At 67.9% G+C, this 12,612-nt stretch overlaps 6 non-coding genes across 6 annotated transcripts; all 6 read left to right on the top strand.

The window, feature by feature from the left end:
* Nucleotides 1-898: 898 nt before the first annotated feature.
* LOC141411718 (5S ribosomal RNA) lies at nucleotides 899-1,017 on the top strand. The gene has a single exon (XR_012436557.1). It is a non-coding gene; the product is annotated as a 5S ribosomal RNA (ribosomal RNA).
* Nucleotides 1,018-3,162: 2,145 nt separating this feature from the next.
* On the top strand, nucleotides 3,163-3,281 carry LOC141411719 (5S ribosomal RNA). Its single transcript, XR_012436558.1, has one exon. It is a non-coding gene; the product is annotated as a 5S ribosomal RNA (ribosomal RNA).
* A 2,145-nt stretch (nucleotides 3,282-5,426) lies between these two features.
* On the top strand, nucleotides 5,427-5,545 carry LOC141411720 (5S ribosomal RNA). The gene has a single exon (XR_012436559.1). It is a non-coding gene; the product is annotated as a 5S ribosomal RNA (ribosomal RNA).
* A 2,147-nt stretch (nucleotides 5,546-7,692) lies between these two features.
* LOC141411722 (5S ribosomal RNA) lies at nucleotides 7,693-7,811 on the top strand. Its single transcript, XR_012436561.1, has one exon. It is a non-coding gene; the product is annotated as a 5S ribosomal RNA (ribosomal RNA).
* A 2,142-nt stretch (nucleotides 7,812-9,953) lies between these two features.
* On the top strand, nucleotides 9,954-10,072 carry LOC141411723 (5S ribosomal RNA). Its single transcript, XR_012436562.1, has one exon. It is a non-coding gene; the product is annotated as a 5S ribosomal RNA (ribosomal RNA).
* Nucleotides 10,073-12,216: 2,144 nt separating this feature from the next.
* Nucleotides 12,217-12,335, top strand: LOC141411724 (5S ribosomal RNA). Its single transcript, XR_012436563.1, has one exon. It is a non-coding gene; the product is annotated as a 5S ribosomal RNA (ribosomal RNA).
* The last annotated feature ends 277 nt before the right edge of the window (nucleotides 12,336-12,612 follow it).

The following is a 12,612-nucleotide window of genomic DNA, read 5'->3' on the forward strand; positions in this document are numbered from 1 at the left end:
ATCCTGTAGCACGTGGCCGCGTAGCACGGGGCCGGGTCTGAAGGAGGCCAAGCAGGGGCACAAGACCCAGCAGCGGCACAGGGAAGAGGCCCAGGGCACCCAGGAGCAGACGAGACCCGGGAGTCGTGCGTGCTTGGCGTGGCCGCGGGCCCCGTGACGCCCGAGGACTCGAGTGCTCAGCCCCGTGTAGTGGCCGCGAAGGCCTGCCTGGGAGAAACGCCCCGGGAGGCCGGCAGGAACCCGGGATCGGAAGGGATGTGGAGGGGCCCCGGGTCGGAGGAGATGGCTTTGGCTGTGTTTGGTTTTGTTTCTTCTTCCCAAGATCCCGGGTGTGAAAGGGGCCAGAGGTGAAGTCCTGGGCTGGAAAGCCTCACGATTCAGCCCCGCAGCCCCAGGCCCTGAGTGTGGAGGAGGGCGGAGCGGGTCGGCGAAGGGCGCGGCTGCCGTTTTCCTGATGGGCTGGAGGGGCAGTGGCGCTTTCCGGACGAAGAGGACCGGAAGGGTCCCCGAGACCTCCGCTGGGAGCCACGCACCCACCCAAGGATACGGCTCCAGGAGGCGACGGAGGAGGGCGGCTGCTTGCCCTGGCCCGAGCTGTGCGTCCCCCGCCTTGGCCACAGCAGTGGACATTCCCAGAAGAACAAGCGCCCGAGAGCACTGAGAAATTTTCCCCCGAGAAAACTTGACCCTCGTCCTGGCAGCAGGACACCTCGGGAAGAAAGCCACCCAGCGGCCACCTGGGCGAGACCGGCTGCCCGAGCAGGCGCGCGGGGCCTCTGGCCGCTGGCCCCGGGCTGCCAGCCCCCACCCGGACTCCCAGCCGTGCCAGGAGAGCAGCGTGGAGACGCACGCCGGGGCCCTCGGCAGGCTCTTGGGGCTCCCGGAGGCGGCGGCTAGCGTCTACGGCCATACCACCCTGAACGCGCCCGATCTCGTCTGATCTCGGAAGCTAAGCAGGGTCGGGCCTGGTTAGTACTTGGATGGGAGACCGCCTGGGAATACCGGGTGCTGTAGGCTTTTGCTCCTCCCTCCCTCGCTGCTCCTTTTGTCTTCGGGGACTTCGCCACCACCCCCCCCACCACCACCACCACCCCCAGCACCACCACCACCACCACCACCACAACGACCCACCGTGACCACGACCCCGACCCCGTCCGGGCCACCCGCCAGACCCACGCACACCGAATCCTCACAGCTACGTCCCCGAATCCTCTCCCCTCCCCACACTCTCCTGGGGCGCGCGCCCGCGACACGGGTCACCAGCGAGGTTGGTCCCAGGCCACGTTGGGGACCGCTCCCCAACTGCCCTCCAGGCGGGCGGGGAGGGACGTGCGGAAGCCATGAGAAAGTGGGTCCTGCACCCCAGCGGGCCCCACAGCGGGACGCGCCACACCTGGGCTCGCCACAAGGTGGTGCACTGGGTCCAGGGCAAGACGCCAGGGGACAGAGAAGCAGGGAGCCTCAGTCGGGTGCTGCTCCACGTCGCGCTCCGTCGCTCAACCCAAGACAGGGCAGCCAGCGCGCGACCTCTACGTGGGATCCCGCCTCCCACGGCAGAGCCTGCGGTCACAGGGACAGAGGGCGCAGGCCGCCAGAGCTCCGGATGCCAGCGGCAGCTCCCCGTCCCGCTCAAAGGGAGGGAGGGCCGCCGCTGGCGCCCAGTCGCCTGTGCCACCCTCCGGGTCTCAAAGCACTCCTCAGTCAGCTCAAGGACCGGGGCCACCTGGCCTTCGGGGTCACATGGGCTTGGGCACGACGGAAGGGACCGCTTGCCCCCGTGGAACAGACATTCTCCCCGTGGACAACCTCAGGTGCCGGGACCCTCTGCTCCGCCTTGGAAAACCCACCTTCTGCAATGTATGCCCAACGCAATCAGGCCGAGCAGATTGACCCCCTCGGCCCGGCCCCAGTGTGTGATGGGGCTCTGTGCGTGAGGGCTTGCTCTTCCCCACCTACACCAGGCACGGCATCTAACACACACACACACACACACACACACCACGCAGAGACACCCAGACCACGCACGCACGCACGGGGACGCACCCTCCTCTCCCCCACCCCACACACGAGCAGCCGAAGGACAAGAGGGTATGGCTGGGGCCTGAGCGGGAACAAGCGAAGCCTTGGTTTGCGGCCCCTCGGCCAACTGCATCAGGATTTTTGTCTGGGCTCGGAGGCCAGAGGATCTCTGCCATTTGCTAGCAGGGCCAGGGATGGCAGGAGGGTGGGTACGGGGCTCAGCCAGGGCCAGTTCTGCTGGCACGATCCTGTAGCACGTGGCCGCGTAGCACGGGGCCGGGTCTGAAGGAGGCCAAGCAGGGGCACAAGACCCAGCAGCGGCACAGGGAAGAGGCCCAGGGCACCCAGGAGCAGACGAGACCCGGGAGTCGTGCGTGCTTGGCGTGGCCGCGGGCCCCGTGACGCCCGAGGACTCGAGTGCTCAGCCCCGTGTAGTGGCCGCGAAGGCCTGCCTGGGAGAAACGCCCCGGGAGGCCGGCAGGAACCCGGGATCGGAAGGGATGTGGAGGGGCCCCGGGTCGGAGGAGATGGCTTTGGCTGTGTTTGGTTTTGTTTCTTCTTCCCAAGATCCCGGGTGTGAAAGGGGCCAGAGGTGAAGTCCTGGGCTGGAAAGCCTCACGATTCAGCCCCGCAGCCCCAGGCCCTGAGTGTGGAGGAGGGCGGAGCGGGTCGGCGAAGGGCGCGGCTGCCGTTTTCCTGATGGGCTGGAGGGGCAGTGGCGCTTTCCGGACGAAGAGGACCGGAAGGGTCCCCGAGACCTCCGCTGGGAGCCACGCACCCACCCAAGGATACGGCTCCAGGAGGCGACGGAGGAGGGCGGCTGCTTGCCCTGGCCCGAGCTGTGCGTCCCCCGCCTTGGCCACAGCAGTGGACATTCCCAGAAGAACAAGCGCCCGAGAGCACTGAGAAATTTTCCCCCGAGAAAACTTGACCCTCGTCCTGGCAGCAGGACACCTCGGGAAGAAAGCCACCCAGCGGCCACCTGGGCGAGACCGGCTGCCCGAGCAGGCGCGCGGGGCCTCTGGCCGCTGGCCCCGGGCTGCCAGCCCCCACCCGGACTCCCAGCCGTGCCAGGAGAGCAGCGTGGAGACGCACGCCGGGGCCCTCGGCAGGCTCTTGGGGCTCCCGGAGGCGGCGGCTAGCGTCTACGGCCATACCACCCTGAACGCGCCCGATCTCGTCTGATCTCGGAAGCTAAGCAGGGTCGGGCCTGGTTAGTACTTGGATGGGAGACCGCCTGGGAATACCGGGTGCTGTAGGCTTTTGCTCCTCCCTCCCTCGCTGCTCCTTTTGTCTTCGGGGACTTCGCCACCACCCCCCCCACCACCACCACCACCCCCAGCACCACCACCACCACCACCACCACAACGACCCACCGTGACCACGACCCCGACCCCGTCCGGGCCACCCGCCAGACCCACGCACACCGAATCCTCACAGCTACGTCCCCGAATCCTCTCCCCTCCCCACACTCTCCTGGGGCGCGCGCCCGCGACACGGGTCACCAGCGAGGTTGGTCCCAGGCCACGTTGGGGACCGCTCCCCAACTGCCCTCCAGGCGGGCGGGGAGGGACGTGCGGAAGCCATGAGAAAGTGGGTCCTGCACCCCAGCGGGCCCCACAGCGGGACGCGCCACACCTGGGCTCGCCACAAGGTGGTGCACTGGGTCCAGGGCAAGACGCCAGGGGACAGAGAAGCAGGGAGCCTCAGTCGGGTGCTGCTCCACGTCGCGCTCCGTCGCTCAACCCAAGACAGGGCAGCCAGCGCGCGACCTCTACGTGGGATCCCGCCTCCCACGGCAGAGCCTGCGGTCACAGGGACAGAGGGCGCAGGCCGCCAGAGCTCCGGATGCCAGCGGCAGCTCCCCGTCCCGCTCAAAGGGAGGGAGGGCCGCCGCTGGCGCCCAGTCGCCTGTGCCACCCTCCGGGTCTCAAAGCACTCCTCAGTCAGCTCAAGGACCGGGGCCACCTGGCCTTCGGGGTCACATGGGCTTGGGCACGACGGAAGGGACCGCTTGCCCCCGTGGAACAGACATTCTCCCCGTGGACAACCTCAGGTGCCGGGACCCTCTGCTCCGCCTTGGAAAACCCACCTTCTGCAATGTATGCCCAACGCAATCAGGCCGAGCAGATTGACCCCCTCGGCCCGGCCCCAGTGTGTGATGGGGCTCTGTGCGTGAGGGCTTGCTCTTCCCCACCTACACCAGGCACGGCATCTAACACACACACACACACACACACACACCACGCAGAGACACCCAGACCACGCACGCACGCACGGGGACGCACCCTCCTCTCCCCCACCCCACACACGAGCAGCCGAAGGACAAGAGGGTATGGCTGGGGCCTGAGCGGGAACAAGCGAAGCCTTGGTTTGCGGCCCCTCGGCCAACTGCATCAGGATTTTTGTCTGGGCTCGGAGGCCAGAGGATCTCTGCCATTTGCTAGCAGGGCCAGGGATGGCAGGAGGGTGGGTACGGGGCTCAGCCAGGGCCAGTTCTGCTGGCACGATCCTGTAGCACGTGGCCGCGTAGCACGGGGCCGGGTCTGAAGGAGGCCAAGCAGGGGCACAAGACCCAGCAGCGGCACAGGGAAGAGGCCCAGGGCACCCAGGAGCAGACGAGACCCGGGAGTCGTGCGTGCTTGGCGTGGCCGCGGGCCCCGTGACGCCCGAGGACTCGAGTGCTCAGCCCCGTGTAGTGGCCGCGAAGGCCTGCCTGGGAGAAACGCCCCGGGAGGCCGGCAGGAACCCGGGATCGGAAGGGATGTGGAGGGGCCCCGGGTCGGAGGAGATGGCTTTGGCTGTGTTTGGTTTTGTTTCTTCTTCCCAAGATCCCGGGTGTGAAAGGGGCCAGAGGTGAAGTCCTGGGCTGGAAAGCCTCACGATTCAGCCCCGCAGCCCCAGGCCCTGAGTGTGGAGGAGGGCGGAGCGGGTCGGCGAAGGGCGCGGCTGCCGTTTTCCTGATGGGCTGGAGGGGCAGTGGCGCTTTCCGGACGAAGAGGACCGGAAGGGTCCCCGAGACCTCCGCTGGGAGCCACGCACCCACCCAAGGATACGGCTCCAGGAGGCGACGGAGGAGGGCGGCTGCTTGCCCTGGCCCGAGCTGTGCGTCCCCCGCCTTGGCCACAGCAGTGGACATTCCCAGAAGAACAAGCGCCCGAGAGCACTGAGAAATTTTCCCCCGAGAAAACTTGACCCTCGTCCTGGCAGCAGGACACCTCGGGAAGAAAGCCACCCAGCGGCCACCTGGGCGAGACCGGCTGCCCGAGCAGGCGCGCGGGGCCTCTGGCCGCTGGCCCCGGGCTGCCAGCCCCCACCCGGACTCCCAGCCGTGCCAGGAGAGCAGCGTGGAGACGCACGCCGGGGCCCTCGGCAGGCTCTTGGGGCTCCCGGAGGCGGCGGCTAGCGTCTACGGCCATACCACCCTGAACGCGCCCGATCTCGTCTGATCTCGGAAGCTAAGCAGGGTCGGGCCTGGTTAGTACTTGGATGGGAGACCGCCTGGGAATACCGGGTGCTGTAGGCTTTTGCTCCTCCCTCCCTCGCTGCTCCTTTTGTCTTCGGGGACTTCGCCACCACCCCCCCCACCACCACCACCACCCCCAGCACCACCACCACCACCACCACCACAACGACCCACCGTGACCACGACCCCGACCCCGTCCGGGCCACCCGCCAGACCCACGCACACCGAATCCTCACAGCTACGTCCCCGAATCCTCTCCCCTCCCCACACTCTCCTGGGGCGCGCGCCCGCGACACGGGTCACCAGCGAGGTTGGTCCCAGGCCACGTTGGGGACCGCTCCCCAACTGCCCTCCAGGCGGGCGGGGAGGGACGTGCGGAAGCCATGAGAAAGTGGGTCCTGCACCCCAGCGGGCCCCACAGCGGGACGCGCCACACCTGGGCTCGCCACAAGGTGGTGCACTGGGTCCAGGGCAAGACGCCAGGGGACAGAGAAGCAGGGAGCCTCAGTCGGGTGCTGCTCCACGTCGCGCTCCGTCGCTCAACCCAAGACAGGGCAGCCAGCGCGCGACCTCTACGTGGGATCCCGCCTCCCACGGCAGAGCCTGCGGTCACAGGGACAGAGGGCGCAGGCCGCCAGAGCTCCGGATGCCAGCGGCAGCTCCCCGTCCCGCTCAAAGGGAGGGAGGGCCGCCGCTGGCGCCCAGTCGCCTGTGCCACCCTCCGGGTCTCAAAGCACTCCTCAGTCAGCTCAAGGACCGGGGCCACCTGGCCTTCGGGGTCACATGGGCTTGGGCACGACGGAAGGGACCGCTTGCCCCCGTGGAACAGACATTCTCCCCGTGGACAACCTCAGGTGCCGGGACCCTCTGCTCCGCCTTGGAAAACCCACCTTCTGCAATGTATGCCCAACGCAATCAGGCCGAGCAGATTGACCCCCTCGGCCCGGCCCCAGTGTGTGATGGGGCTCTGTGCGTGAGGGCTTGCTCTTCCCCACCTACACCAGGCACGGCATCTAACACACACACACACACACACACACACACCACGCAGAGACACCCAGACCACGCACGCACGCACGGGGACGCACCCTCCTCTCCCCCACCCCACACACGAGCAGCCGAAGGACAAGAGGGTATGGCTGGGGCCTGAGCGGGAACAAGCGAAGCCTTGGTTTGCGGCCCCTCGGCCAACTGCATCAGGATTTTTGTCTGGGCTCGGAGGCCAGAGGATCTCTGCCATTTGCTAGCAGGGCCAGGGATGGCAGGAGGGTGGGTACGGGGCTCAGCCAGGGCCAGTTCTGCTGGCACGATCCTGTAGCACGTGGCCGCGTAGCACGGGGCCGGGTCTGAAGGAGGCCAAGCAGGGGCACAAGACCCAGCAGCGGCACAGGGAAGAGGCCCAGGGCACCCAGGAGCAGACGAGACCCGGGAGTCGTGCGTGCTTGGCGTGGCCGCGGGCCCCGTGACGCCCGAGGACTCGAGTGCTCAGCCCCGTGTAGTGGCCGCGAAGGCCTGCCTGGGAGAAACGCCCCGGGAGGCCGGCAGGAACCCGGGATCGGAAGGGATGTGGAGGGGCCCCGGGTCGGAGGAGATGGCTTTGGCTGTGTTTGGTTTTGTTTCTTCTTCCCAAGATCCCGGGTGTGAAAGGGGCCAGAGGTGAAGTCCTGGGCTGGAAAGCCTCACGATTCAGCCCCGCAGCCCCAGGCCCTGAGTGTGGAGGAGGGCGGAGCGGGTCGGCGAAGGGCGCGGCTGCCGTTTTCCTGATGGGCTGGAGGGGCAGTGGCGCTTTCCGGACGAAGAGGACCGGAAGGGTCCCCGAGACCTCCGCTGGGAGCCACGCACCCACCCAAGGATACGGCTCCAGGAGGCGACGGAGGAGGGCGGCTGCTTGCCCTGGCCCGAGCTGTGCGTCCCCCGCCTTGGCCACAGCAGTGGACATTCCCAGAAGAACAAGCGCCCGAGAGCACTGAGAAATTTTCCCCCGAGAAAACTTGACCCTCGTCCTGGCAGCAGGACACCTCGGGAAGAAAGCCACCCAGCGGCCACCTGGGCGAGACCGGCTGCCCGAGCAGGCGCGCGGGGCCTCTGGCCGCTGGCCCCGGGCTGCCAGCCCCCACCCGGACTCCCAGCCGTGCCAGGAGAGCAGCGTGGAGACGCACGCCGGGGCCCTCGGCAGGCTCTTGGGGCTCCCGGAGGCGGCGGCTAGCGTCTACGGCCATACCACCCTGAACGCGCCCGATCTCGTCTGATCTCGGAAGCTAAGCAGGGTCGGGCCTGGTTAGTACTTGGATGGGAGACCGCCTGGGAATACCGGGTGCTGTAGGCTTTTGCTCCTCCCTCCCTCGCTGCTCCTTTTGTCTTCGGGGACTTCGCCACCACCCCCCCCACCACCACCACCACCCCCAGCACCACCACCACCACCACCACCACAACGACCCACCGTGACCACGACCCCGACCCCGTCCGGGCCACCCGCCAGACCCACGCACACCGAATCCTCACAGCTACGTCCCCGAATCCTCTCCCCTCCCCACACTCTCCTGGGGCGCGCGCCCGCGACACGGGTCACCAGCGAGGTTGGTCCCAGGCCACGTTGGGGACCGCTCCCCAACTGCCCTCCAGGCGGGCGGGGAGGGACGTGCGGAAGCCATGAGAAAGTGGGTCCTGCACCCCAGCGGGCCCCACAGCGGGATGCGCCACACCTGGGCTCGCCACAAGGTGGTGCACTGGGTCCAGGGCAAGACGCCAGGGGACAGAGAAGCAGGGAGCCTCAGTCGGGTGCTGCTCCACGTCGCGCTCCGTCGCTCAACCCAAGACAGGGCAGCCAGCGCGCGACCTCTACGTGGGATCCCGCCTCCCACGGCAGAGCCTGCGGTCACAGGGACAGAGGGCGCAGGCCGCCAGAGCTCCGGATGCCAGCGGCAGCTCCCCGTCCCGCTCAAAGGGAGGGAGGGCCGCCGCTGGCGCCCAGTCGCCTGTGCCACCCTCCGGGTCTCAAAGCACTCCTCAGTCAGCTCAAGGACCGGGGCCACCTGGCCTTCGGGGTCACATGGGCTTGGGCACGACGGAAGGGACCGCTTGCCCCCGTGGAACAGACATTCTCCCCGTGGACAACCTCAGGTGCCGGGACCCTCTGCTCCGCCTTGGAAAACCCACCTTCTGCAATGTATGCCCAACGCAATCAGGCCGAGCAGATTGACCCCCTCGGCCCGGCCCCAGTGTGTGATGGGGCTCTGTGCGTGAGGGCTTGCTCTTCCCCACCTACACCAGGCACGGCATCTAACACACACACACACACACACACACCACGCAGAGACACCCAGACCACGCACGCACGCACGGGGACGCACCCTCCTCTCCCCCACCCCACACACGAGCAGCCGAAGGACAAGAGGGTATGGCTGGGGCCTGAGCGGGAACAAGCGAAGCCTTGGTTTGCGGCCCCTCGGCCAACTGCATCAGGATTTTTGTCTGGGCTCGGAGGCCAGAGGATCTCTGCCATTTGCTAGCAGGGCCAGGGATGGCAGGAGGGTGGGTACGGGGCTCAGCCAGGGCCAGTTCTGCTGGCACGATCCTGTAGCACGTGGCCGCGTAGCACGGGGCCGGGTCTGAAGGAGGCCAAGCAGGGGCACAAGACCCAGCAGCGGCACAGGGAAGAGGCCCAGGGCACCCAGGAGCAGACGAGACCCGGGAGTCGTGCGTGCTTGGCGTGGCCGCGGGCCCCGTGACGCCCGAGGACTCGAGTGCTCAGCCCCGTGTAGTGGCCGCGAAGGCCTGCCTGGGAGAAACGCCCGGGAGGCCGGCAGGAACCCGGGATCGGAAGGGATGTGGAGGGGCCCCGGGTCGGAGGAGATGGCTTTGGCTGTGTTTGGTTTTGTTTCTTCTTCCCAAGATCCCGGGTGTGAAAGGGGCCAGAGGTGAAGTCCTGGGCTGGAAAGCCTCACGATTCAGCCCCGCAGCCCCAGGCCCTGAGTGTGGAGGAGGGCGGAGCGGGTCGGCGAAGGGCGCGGCTGCCGTTTTCCTGATGGGCTGGAGGGGCAGTGGCGCTTTCCGGACGAAGAGGACCGGAAGGGTCCCCGAGACCTCCGCTGGGAGCCACGCACCCACCCAAGGATACGGCTCCAGGAGGCGACGGAGGAGGGCGGCTGCTTGCCCTGGCCCGAGCTGTGCTTCCCCCGCCTTGGCCACAGCAGTGGACATTCCCAGAAGAACAAGCGCCCGAGAGCACTGAGAAATTTTCCCCCGAGAAAACTTGACCCTCGTCCTGGCAGCAGGACACCTCGGGAAGAAAGCCACCCAGCGGCCACCTGGGCGAGACCGGCTGCCCGAGCAGGCGCGCGGGGCCTCTGGCCGCTGGCCCCGGGCTGCCAGCCCCCACCCGGACTCCCAGCCGTGCCAGGAGAGCAGCGTGGAGACGCACGCCAGGGCCCTCGGCAGGCTCTTGGGGCTCCCGGAGGCGGCGGCTAGCGTCTACGGCCATACCACCCTGAACGCGCCCGATCTCGTCTGATCTCGGAAGCTAAGCAGGGTCGGGCCTGGTTAGTACTTGGATGGGAGACCGCCTGGGAATACCGGGTGCTGTAGGCTTTTGCTCCTCCCTCCCTCGCTGCTCCTTTTGTCTTCGGGTCTTCGCCACCACCCCCCCCACCACCACCACCACCCCCAGCACCACCACCACCACCACCACCACAACGACCCACCGTGACCACGACCCCGACCCCGTCCGGGCCACCCGCCAGACCCACGCACACCGAATCCTCACAGCTACGTCCCCGAATCCTCTCCCCTCCCCACACTCTCCTGGGGCGCGCGCCCGCGACACGGGTCACCAGCGAGGTTGGTCCCAGGCCACGTTGGGGACCGCTCCCCAACTGCCCTCCAGGCGGGCGGGGAGGGACGTGCGGAAGCCATGAGAAAGTGGGTCCTGCACCCCAGCGGGCCCCACAGCGGGACGCGCCACACCTGGGCTCGCCACAAGGTGGTGCACTGGGTCCAGGGCAAGACGCCAGGGGACAGAGAAGCAGGGAGCCTCAGTCGGGTGCTGCTCCACGTCGCCCTCCGTCGCTCAACCCAAGACAGGGCAGCCAGCGCGCGACCTCTACGTGGGATCCCGCCTCCCACGGCAGAGCCTGCGGTCACAGGGACAGAGGGCGCAGGCCGCCAGAGCTCCGGATGCCAGCGGCAGCTCCCCGTCCCGCTCAAAGGGAGGGAGGGCCGCCGCTGGCGCCCAGTCGCCTGTGCCACCCTCCGGGTCTCAAAGCACTCCTCAGTCAGCTCAAGGACCGGGGCCACCTGGCCTTCGGGGTCACATGGGCTTGGGCACGACGGAAGGGACCGCTTGCCCCCGTGGAACAGACATTCTCCCCGTGGACAACCTCAGGTGCCGGGACCCTCTGCTCCGCCTTGGAAAACCCACCTTCTGCAATGTATGCCCAACGCAATCAGGCCGAGCAGATTGACCCCCTCGGCCCGGCCCCAGTGTGTGATGGGGCTCTGTGCGTGAGGGCTTGCTCTTCCCCACCTACACCAGGCACGGCATCTAACACACACACACACACACACACACACCACGCAGAGACACCCAGACCACGCACGCACGCACGGGGACGCACCCTCCTCTCCCCCACCCCACACACGAGCAGCCGAAGGACAAGAGGGTATGGCTGGGGCCTGAGCGGGAACAAGCGAAGCCTTGGTTTGCGGCCCCTCGGCCAACTGCATCAGGATTTTTGTCTGGGCTCGGAGGCCAGAGGATCTCTGCCATTTGCTAGCAGGGCCAGGGATGGCAGGAGGGTGGGTACGGGGCTCAGCCAGGGCCAGTTCTGCTGGCACGATCCTGTAGCACGTGGCCGCGTAGCACGGGGCCGGGTCTGAAGGAGGCCAAGCAGGGGCACAAGACCCAGCAGCGGCACAGGGAAGAGGCCCAGGGCACCCAGGAGCAGACGAGACCCGGGAGTCGTGCGTGCTTGGCGTGGCCGCGGGCCCCGTGACGCCCGAGGACTCGAGTGCTCAGCCCCGTGTAGTGGCCGCGAAGGCCTGCCTGGGAGAAACGCCCCGGGAGGCCGGCAGGAACCCGGGATCGGAAGGGATGTGGAGGGGCCCCGGGTCGGAGGAGATGGCTTTGGCTGTGTTTGGTTTTGTTTCTTCTTCCCAAGATCCCGGGTGTGAAAGGGGCCAGAGGTGAAGTCCTGGGCTGGAAAGCCTCACGATTCAGCCCCGCAGCCCCAGGCCCTGAGTGTGGAGGAGGGCGGAGCGGGTCGGCGAAGGGCGCGGCTGCCGTTTTCCTGATGGGCTGGAGGGGCAGTGGCGCTTTCCGGACGAAGAGGACCGGAAGGGTCCCCGAGACCTCCGCTGGGAGCCACGCACCCACCCAAGGATACGGCTCCAGGAGGCGACGGAGGAGGGCGGCTGCTTGCCCTGGCCCGAGCTGTGCGTCCCCCGCCTTGGCCACAGCAGTGGACATTCCCAGAAGAACAAGCGCCCGAGAGCACTGAGAAATTTTCCCCCGAGAAAACTTGACCCTCGTCCTGGCAGCAGGACACCTCGGGAAGAAAGCCACCCAGCGGCCACCTGGGCGAGACCGGCTGCCCGAGCAGGCGCGCGGGGCCTCTGGCCGCTGGCCCCGGGCTGCCAGCCCCCACCCGGACTCCCAGCCGTGCCAGGAGAGCAGCGTGGAGACGCACGCCGGGTACCTCGGCAGGCTCTTGGGGCTCCCGGAGGCGGCGGCTAGCGTCTACGGCCATACCACCCTGAACGCGCCCGATCTCGTCTGATCTCGGAAGCTAAGCAGGGTCGGGCCTGGTTAGTACTTGGATGGGAGACCGCCTGGGAATACCGGGTGCTGTAGGCTTTTGCTCCTCCCTCCCTCGCTGCTCCTTTTGTCTTCGGGGACTTCGCCACCACCCCCCCCACCACCACCACCACCCCCAGCACCACCACCACCACCACCACCACAACGACCCACCGTGACCACGACCCCGACCCCGTCCGGGCCACCCGCCAGACCCACGCACACCGAATCCTCACAGCTACGTCCCCGAATCCTCTCCCCTCCCCACACTCTCCTGGGGCGCGCGCCCGCGACACGGGTCACCAGCGAGGTTGGTCCCAGGCCACGTTGGGGACCG

Source organism: Castor canadensis, chromosome 10, assembly GCF_047511655.1.
Source record: "Castor canadensis chromosome 10, mCasCan1.hap1v2, whole genome shotgun sequence".
Classification (NCBI taxonomy): Eukaryota; Metazoa; Chordata; class Mammalia; order Rodentia; family Castoridae; genus Castor; species Castor canadensis.